The following is a 10,452-nucleotide window of genomic DNA, read 5'->3' on the forward strand; positions in this document are numbered from 1 at the left end:
AGCCTTAATAAATCTGCTGCTTAGTGTTTTTACCCCATTCAAGGAGATAACCTTTAATGGGAAGGTGTCATGATTTATTTATTTTTTCAATTATATTGCTTTCAATATAATGTAAACAAAAATGTTATTTATTTGTGTTGTCACTTTCTACTTTTTAATGTATTCATACTTTTACTTCTCTATGGGGCTGCCATTTTTTTGTCATCTCTGTATGTGTCGATTAACGACACATACACAGATGGAATACGGCAGCTACAATGCATAGGGCACAATGAACGTGAGCCGTTCATTGCTTCTGCTATCTGGTTCTGTACTGCGCAGACGCAGGTCAGACCACACAGCAGAGAAGCCGGTTTGTAGGGAGATAGCAGGCGCCATTATGAAGACCAGCTGCACTGAAGGTAAGGTGTTTGTCTCTGTCTGTCCCTCTCTCTCTCACAGACCCCCTTTCTCGTGACCCCCGATGGGCCCTCACACCCGGCGGGCCCCCCACCCGACGGGCCCCCCCCTGTCGCTAGATGTACTCTCAGTGTGGACGGTGTGCGGAGCTAAGCTTGTCACATGTAGTAGAGCTGAGTGTGTGTGTGTCTGTGTAGTAGAGCTGAGTGGGTGTGTATGTATGTAGCAGTGCTGACTGTGTGTTTGTGTAGTAGAGCTGACTGTGTGTCTGTGTAGTAGAGCTGAGTGTGTGTCTGTGTAGCAGAGCTGAGTGTGTGCGTGTCTGTGTAGTAGAGCTGAGTGTGTGTCTGTGTAGCAGAGCGGAGTGTGTGTGTCTGTATGTAGCAGTGCTGAGTGCGTGTGTCTGTGTAGTAGAGCTGAGTGTGTGTGTGTAGCAGAGCGGAGTATACATGGGCGCCGCTGATACTTCATGGCCGCTTGTCAGCTGTGTTGAAGAATCAGAGGCGAGCACCCCCCCCCACACACACACACACACAAATCCCCCCAAACATGCAAAATCAAGCGTTTTTCGATGCAGTTTTTGGCACGTAAAATGTGCAAAAAAAACCATGTCAAATACACGCCGTGTGAACCGGTCAACTGAAAAGTCATTCACTTCACTTTCATCAGTCTAAGGGTATGTTCACACACAGTGTCTTCAGCCGTTTTTCGGGCCGTAAACATCCCGAAAAATGGCTGAAAAATTGGAAGCAGAACGCCTACACACATCTGCCCATTGGTTTCAATGTGAAATACGGCGTTTTGTTCCGTCGGGGCGTTTTTTACGCGGCCGTTTTCCAAAAACGGCACGTAAAAAGACGCTCGCCAAAAAGAAGTGCATATCACTTCTTGGGACATTTTTGGAGCCGTTTTCATTGACTTTATAGAAAAACAGCTCCAAAAACGGCCGTAAAAAACGCCGCAAAAACGCGAGTTTTATTAAAAAATGGCTGAAAATCAGGAGCTGTTTTCCCTTTGTTTGGTAAGCGTGTGAACATACCCTTAGCCTTTTGGTGTGTCCTATAGCTTCTGCAAGCTGCAGAATCACTCCCAAAATGGCAGCTGGACACTGCTTTTTGAAAACACCTTTTCCTGGCTTGTAGGAGGGGGGGGGGGGTGAGATTCCCTCCCACATTTACGGCAGCTGTGAGTCAGATTGCTTGGCCTTATTCACCTTGCTGTAATTCTGGGAAGTGCTCCCTCTGGTGGCCAACATAGGAAAACATGTCAAGTTATTACTTAATTTTTAATACTTTCCACCATGTGGAAGAAAAAAAAAATACAGCAAAAAATTTAAAAAATATAATAGAAATAAGTTACTTACTTAAAAAAAAAGGTTTAACCCCTTAGTGACCACTAATACGCCTTTTTACGTGATTCACTAATGGGCTTTAGGCTAGGCTGACGCCTTTTCACGTCAGCCTAGTCTAAGTCCTGTACGGGTCTCCCGTGCAGGCAGGAGCTGGGGCTCTGCTGTCTGATGACAGCTGAGCTCCTGCTCCAACGCCCGCGATCGAAGTTTACTTCGATCGCGGCCGTTTAACCCGTTAAATGCCGCCGTCAATAGCGACTGCGGCATTTAACTTTGTTTACAGAGGGAGTGCGCTCCCTCTGTCACCCATCGGCGGCCCGCGAATGCAATCGCGGGTCTCCGATGGGGTGTCATGGCAGCCGGGGGACTGATAAAAGCCCCCAGGTCTGCCCTGGACATATGCCTGTTAGGACGCGCCGGAGGCACGTCCTAACAGATTGCCTGTCAGATTTACACTGACAGGCAATAATGCTCTGGTATACGAAGTATACCAGAGCATTATAGCAGCGATCGGAACATCGCACAGTAAAGTCCCCTAGTGGGACTAATAAAATAAGTCATCAAAGTGAAATAAAGATTATTAATAAAAAGTACAGTAAAAAAATAAATCCATTTTTTTCCATAAAAAGTGGTTTTATTTAGTAAAAGTGTAAAAAAAAAAAAAAAAGTACACATATGTGGTATCGCCACGACCGTAATGACTCCATTAATAAAGTTAATATGTAATTTAAACCGCAAAGTGAACACCGTAAAAAAAAAACGCAAAAAACTATGGCGAAATTGCAATTTTTTTCCATTGCCCCCCAAAAAAGTCATAATAAAAATGGATCAATAAGTCCCATGCACCCCAAAACAGTACCATTCAAAACTACGTCTTGTATCGCAGAAAACAAGCCCAAAAAATCACTACATTGATGGAAAAATAAAAAAATTACGGCTCTTGGAAAGCGACGATGCAAAAACAAATGATTTTAGTTCAAAAGTGTTTTTATTGTGCAAAAGTTGTAAAACATAAAAAAACCTCCACATATGTGGTATCGCCGTAATCGTTTCAGTTTTTTTTTATAATCCCCCCCCCAAAAAGGTTAATAAAAGTTAATATAAAAATTATATGTACCCAAAAATGGTGCTATTAAAAAGCACAACTAATCCCGCAAAAAACAAGTCCTCATACAGCTATGTAGACGAAAAAAAAAAAACGTTATAGCTCTTTGAATGCGACTATAGAAAAACGAATAAAATAGCTTGGTCATTAAGGCCTGAAATGGGCTGGTCACTAAGGGGTTAATTCACGACAAATTCCCTTTAAGGCATCCAACATTGACCACCACAAACAGTCACATAATCTTGTTCTTGAATACAGAGGTATACATAGAAGACAGGGGTCTCATAGATAAGATAAAATTTGGCCCCTCATTAACCCCTTCCCGCTCCTTGACGTACTATTAGGTCATGGTAACTGCATAGTTCGCGCTCCATGACCTAATAGTACGTCACGGGAGGATCGGCCATTTCGGCCGTCCTCCCGGCACACACAGGAGATGTGACAACTGCTGTCTTGTACAGCAGTTGCAGCTCCTTCAGCGCGGACCGATCGCGGTGTCCCCGCTGATTAACCCCTTAGATACTGCGTTCAACAGCGATCGCAGCTTCTTGGGGGTTAAACCACCATCAACGTCCCGCTACATTATAGCAGGACATTGTGCAGTGCATTGTATTAGAATTGCTATGACGGCCTCCTGCCTTCAAGTCCCCTAGTGGGACAAAATAAAAAAGTTTAAAAAAAGTTGTGTAAAAATAAAAAAGTTTTAGAGTAATTAAAGTAAAAATCGCCCTTTTTCCCTTATCAGTCCTTTATTATTAAAAAAATAAATAAATAAACTATACATAATTGGTGTCGCCGCATCCGTAACGGCCTGAACTACAAACGTCTTTCAATATTTATCCCGCGTGGTGGACGCCATAAAAGAAAATAATAATAAACCATACCAGAATCACAATTTTTTTTGGTCACTTCACCTTGCAAAAAAATGGAATAAAAAATTATCAAAAAGTCGCATGTACCCAAAAAGTGATCAAAAAGTTGCATGTACTGATCGAAACTACAGTTCCTTACATCAAAAAACAAGCCATCACACGGCTTTCTTGATGGAAAAATAAAAAAGTTATGGCTCTTAGAATATGACAACACAATAAGACCTTATTCACACGAACGTGTGCGTTTTGTGCGCGTTGCAGTTCCGTGTGTCATCAGTGAATGGTGCGTGGCTGCGTGATTTTCCCGCATATGCCATCCTTATGACACGCGGTTTTGATGTTTAGAAAAAGAAATGAAGGAAGTGGTTTTATTTTTTCCTTAATTTCTTGATCTACTGTTGCACGAATCACGCGCGACACACAGAAGTGTGTGCGTGATGCGCAAAAAATGGCCAAGTATAGGACATGTCGTGAGTTTTACGCAGCGGACACACCCTGCGTGAAAATCACGGAATATCTGAACGGCCCCGTTGACTAACCTAGGTCCGTGCGACGCGCGTATCACGGACGTTAAACACGTTCGTGTGAATAAGGCCTTAGTCAATTATTTTTTATAAAAAATATTTTATTGTGCAAACGCCATGAGACATAAAAGAAACTATAAACATATGGTATCGCCGTAATCGTATCGCCACGCAGAATAAAGTGAATATGTCATTTATAGCGCACGGTGAACGCTGTAAAAAAAAAAGAATAAAAGACAATAGTAGAATTGCTGTTTTTTAGTCACCACGCCTCTTAAAAAATAGAATAAAAACTGATCAAATAGTCGCATGCACCCCATGAAAACTACAATGAATTCCTCAAGGGGTTTTGTTTCCAAAATGGGGTCACTTTTAAGGGATTTCCCCTGTACTTGTACCTCAAAAGCTCTGCAAATACAACATGGCGCCCAGAAACCAATCCAGCAAAATTGACATGCCAAATAGCACTCCTGCCTTTCTGAGCCCCGCTGTTTGACCAACCAGCAGTTTATGACCACATATGGGGTATTGCCATAATCGGGAGAAACTGCTTTACAAATGTTGGTGTGCTTTTTCTCCTTTATTCCTTGTCAAAATTAAAAATACGTACCTTTTATCGGAAAAATTTGATTTTCAATTGCACAACCTAATTCCACAAAATGCAGCAAAAAACCTGTGGGGTCTAAATGCCCACTATACCCCTCAATAAGTTCCTCGAGGGGTGTAGTTTGCCAAATAGGGTCACTTTTGGGGGTTTCCACTGTTTTGGCACCACAAGACCTCTTCAAACCAGACATGGTGCGTAATAAAAAGGAGGCCTCAAAATCCACTACGTGCTCCTTTGCTTCTGAGGCCGGTGCTTCAGACCATAAGTGGCTCTTAGAATAAGGTAACGCAAAAAGTGAATGATTTTTTACAAAAAGTATTTTATTGTGCAAACGCCATAAGACATAAAAAAAACTATAAACACCTGGTATCGCCGTAATCGTATCGCCCGCAGAATAAAGTGAATATGTCATTTGTAGCGGACGGTGAACGCTGTAAAAAAAATAGAATGAAAAAACAATAGTAGAATTGCTGTTTTTTAGTCACCACGCCACTTAAAACTAGAATAAAAACTGATCAAAAAGTCGCATGCACCCCATGAAAACTACAATGAATTCCTCAAGGGAACTAGTTTCCAAAATGGGGTTTCCACTGTTTTGTCACCACAAGACCTCTTCAAACCGGACATGGTGCCTAATAAAAAGGAGGCCTCAAAATCCACTAGGTGCTCCTTTGCTTCGGAGGCCGGTGCTTCAGTCCATTACCGCACTAGGGCCACATGTGGGATATTTCTAAAAACGGCAGAATCTGGGCAATAAATATTGAGTTGCGTTTCTCTGGTAAAAGCTTCTGTTTTACAGAATTTTTTTGAATAAAAAGGATTTTCTGACAAAAAATTTTTTGGGGTAAATTTCACCTCTACTTTGTTTTAACCTAAAGGGTTAAGAAACTTTCTAAATGGTATTTTGAATACTTTGAGGGGTCTAGCTTTTAAAAAGGGGTGTTTATGGGGTTTCTAATATAGAAGACGCTCAAAACCACTTCAGAACTGAACTGGTACCTAAAAAAAAAAGAGGCTTTTGACATTTTCTTCTAAATATGAGAAATTTCTGCTTATGTTCTAAGCCGTGTAACATCCTAGAAAAATAAAAGAATGTTCAAAAAATTATGCCAACATATAATAGACATATGGGAAATGTGAACTAGTAACTTTTTTGTGTGGTATTACTATCTGTCTTACAAGCAGATTCATTTAAATTCTGAAAAATGATATTTTTTCCCTATTTTCTCTAAATTGTGCTAATTTATCAGCGTCATACACTTCTCTCCATTCATGTAATAAGCACAGCGTGTGCTGTCACTTACACCCACATTAACGTTACTGAAGTGTCTTGAGAGTAAATAGACACCGCTTCCAGCCAGGACACGATGTCTATTAAACACTCCCGACGCTTCGGTAACGTTAGGGTATGTGCACATGACCTATTTTCAGACATAATGGAGGCGTTTAACGCCTCAAATTCCACCTGACAAGACAGCTCCAATAAGTCTGCAAACATCTGCCCATTGCCTGCAATGGATTTTACGATGTTCTGTGCAGACGAGGTGTCATTTTACGCGTCGCTGTCAAAAGAAGGCGCGTAAAATTACGCCCGCGTCAAAGAAGTGCAGGACACTTCTTGGGATGTATTTGGAGACGTTTTTCATTGACTCCAGTGAAGAACTGCTCCAATTACGTCCATAAAAGACGCTGCGAAAAACGCGAGTACATGCAAAAACGTCTGAAAACAGCTCCGTAATTTCAGACGTATTTTGCGCTGTCGTGTGAACATACCCTAAATGTGTGTCACTTACTCGAGACCACGCTTGCTGTCACACGCTGTGCTGATTACATGAATGGAGAGAAGTGTATGACGCTGATTGGTCACTGATTGGTCAGTGTCATACACTTCTCTCCACAACGCCCACTTGGTAAAATGTTGTCTATTAAAAAAGTCATTAGCATAAAGCTAAAATAGGTCATAACTTGGTGAAAGTTTCCCCTGCCATCTGCTGCTCTGACAAGGCGGGAAGTGGGGAAACTCACTCAGCTGCAACTCACCATCAGCTGAGGCCCATTTAGAGACCTCGGAAGAGGGATTCGACCATCGGGTGAGTTGGGGCCTACTGAGCAGGCTGGATCCCCGGCCTAAATTTTGGAGCGGCCCTGACTGCGGCGCTTTATTATCTCGGCAGCGGGGGACGGACTATCAGGGAAGGCAGCTCTAGGACAGGACCACCGCCAATGGATCTCTTTTACTCCTTGAGGAATGCTAGGCCTAGTGGTGGGACAGGATCCCTGTCCAAAATTTATCTATGCCCTGTGCGACCTGCGGCCCACCGCCTCTTAATTACAGGTGCTTGGGATAAGCACCAAACATTTACTGGCAACCAGTGCTTCCATCTATTTCCCCTCCCACTCCCTGGGAATTGGCGGGCGAAGCGAAAACGACCAAAGCTCGCAGACGCACAGGCAAATTCACCCCGAAGAACCTCAAGGTAGAACCAGACTGATTTGAATTAGAACACGTGAGAAACTCCTTTGAACTCTGCAACGTTGTTTCACGCTTTGTCATTTGTTTATTGAATATCTTTGATAGAGACTGTTTTGCCTTACCAAAATGCTAGAGATTGCATACATTTTCGTAGTGTTATGTCCTCACTTAATTTTCTATTCTATTTTGACTCACTATGTATCTCTTAGTGTTTGCATAACTTGTTTTTTCCATCACCTTTAGAAGGTATACCTGTTCTTTATACGATGATACAGTATGGTGGAGGTTTTGGACTTTCACCAATACTTAGTACCTCCCCTTGGAACTGCCTATCCATGAGAAGTGAGGCACATTCAAGAATTTATTGCATTATAATGCACTTCACCGTGCGACAATTCCTCATTCATAGGGACTTTAAATAGTTTAATTAGAAGGGAGGATCAGTTTTACCTCTACTGTCAGGGTATACGTTTTCCTCTTTTGACCTCACAGTTGTTATTGCAATTGCTCTACCTATATTTAGAAATTGCTGTTACACCAGTGTACACCTCTATAATGTACATCCTCACACCCTTTCAAAGGTTTTTATGGCTCGAAGCCATGGTTATGTTCTTTTGTCACTTCCTGTATAGGAAACAATTTGTCCCCTTTATGGTATGCATAACCTACAAAGATGAATTCACACACAGATACATATTTGTATGTGGTTTCACAACAATTCCATGCAACGCCCTCTTAGAAGTGACTAAATCAGACATCCATTCTTACTTTTACATCGCACCATGACACACATGACACACAACTAAGTAAACTTTGATCACTACCGTTGGAGCAAGAGCCCAGCTGTCATCAGACAGCCGAGCATCTGCTCCAGCCTGCACGGGACAACCGTGCAGGACTTAGACTGGGCTGCAGTGAAAAGGCGACGGCCTAGCCTAAAGCCCCTTAGTGACCGCCATGAAAAGGTGTATTGGTGGTCACTAAGGGATTAAAAGAAGCTCCACAAGCACGATATAGTACAATCCTTCGCATTGTTAGAACATACCAATATACTCAAAACGATCCTGGGCAAAGCAACGCTCCCGGGCCTGATGTACTTCCCATCAGTTATTATAAAAAATATAAAGATATTCTTCTCCCTTATTTTCTAAAAGTATGTAATGACCTTCAAAAGGGAGCCCGTTTGCCCCCGCAGACTCTGGAAGCCTATATCACATTATTGCCCAAAGAAGGGAAGGAACCCACGTCGTGTGCCAACTATCGCCCTATCTCGCTGTTAAATACAGATGTTAAATGGTGGGCGAATTTTATTGCATCTAGGATTCAGCCCCTACGATCGAAATTAATTTCTCCGGATGATCCAATGAGGGAGGACAGACACAACACCAGCAGACTTATCAACTTAATCCATTTTGCCTCAATAAAGGGACAGACGCTGAAAAAGTGTTTGATAGAGTTAGGCCTCATGCTCACGAACTTATTTTTTCCCTCCCGTAAATACTGGCGTAAATACGGGTCCTTGGTCACACGCATTCGACCCGTATTGCACCAGTATTTACGGACCCATGCCCGTAAATACGGGTCCGGTGTCACCAGTATTCCACCCGTATTTACGGGCACGTTTTCGCTGCAAAATTGCACTGCACTAATAGGCAGACCCTTCTCTCTATCAGTGCAGGATAGAGAGAAGGGGCAGTCCTTTCCGAGGTAAAAGTAAAAGAAATTCATACTTACCCGGCCGTTGCTTTGGTGACGCGTCCCTCTCTTGACATCCAGCCCGACCTCCCTGGATGACGCGGCAGTCCATGTGACCGCTGCAGCCTGTGATTGGCCTGTGATTGGCTGCAGCGGTCACATGGGCTGAAACGTCATCCCGGGAGGCCGGACTGGAGGAAGAAGCAGGGAGGTTTGGGTAAGTATGAACGTTTTTTTTTTTTACAGGTTGATCTATATTGTGATCGGTAGTCACTGTCCAGGGTGCTGAAACAGTTACTGCCGATCGTTTAACTCTTTCAGCACCCTGGATAGTGACTATTTACTGACGTCACCTAGCAACGCTCCCGTAGTCACCCGTAATTACTGGAGCCCCATAGACTTCTATGGGCCTGCCCGTGCCGTAATTACGGCCTGAAATAGGACATATTCTATATTTTTCAACGGCACGGGCACCTTCCCGTAAGCATACGGGGAGGTACCCGTGGCCAATAGAAGTCCATGGGCTAGTAAAAACGTGCCATAATTACGGCCCGTAATTACGGGCGTTTTTACGTTCGTGTGCATGGGGCCTAAAGTGGGATTTCATTTAGAAAAAAAAGTGTTTTTACTGTGAAAAAGTAGTAAAACATACAAAAACGATACAAATTTGGTATCATTGCAATCTTAACAACCCGCTGAATAAAGTTATTGTGTTATTTATACCACACGGTAAACGGCGTAAATTTAGGACGCAAAAAAAGAGTGGCGAAATTTCATTTTTTTTCTATTCCCCCCCAAATAAAAGTTAAGAAAAGTTAATCAATAAATAATATGTACCTCAAAATGGTGCTATTAAAAAATACAACTTGACTAGCAAAAAACAAGACCGTATACAGCTATGTCGACGCAAAAATAAAAAAGTTATAGCTCTTTGAATGCGACGATGGAAAAACGTAAAAAATGGCTTGGTCATTAAGGTTTAAAATAGGCTGGTCATTAAGGGGTTAATACATAGGATACAGCTTCAACTAAACTCTCTTAATGTTCTCTTTATGTCATGGTTAGGGAGGAAAAAATATTTAAAATATTATATACTCCCCCAACTGCTTTATGTTCTTCAAACAGTACCAATTTTTATCCCACAAACATTCTTCAATACAGTGCGAAATACATTTTCTACATTTTTATGGAACACTAGAGCACCCAGACTTTCCTATAGATTACTATCTCCCAAAACCCTTCTTGGGTGGTATAGGACTTCCTGCTCCTCTGCTTTATTATAGGGCGGTCCATTTGAGCAGATGGGTGGACTTGCTCAGACACATAGATAATTCCCCTAACCTAGATGCCGAAAACAATCCTGTTGGGCAAACCAGGACTAGCACTATTGTGGTGCGACTTCCCAAACCTAGCCAAACTTTTAAAA

The sequence above is a fragment of the Rhinoderma darwinii genome, chromosome 2, assembly GCF_050947455.1.
Source record: "Rhinoderma darwinii isolate aRhiDar2 chromosome 2, aRhiDar2.hap1, whole genome shotgun sequence".
In the NCBI taxonomy this organism is placed as follows: domain Eukaryota; kingdom Metazoa; phylum Chordata; class Amphibia; order Anura; family Rhinodermatidae; genus Rhinoderma; species Rhinoderma darwinii.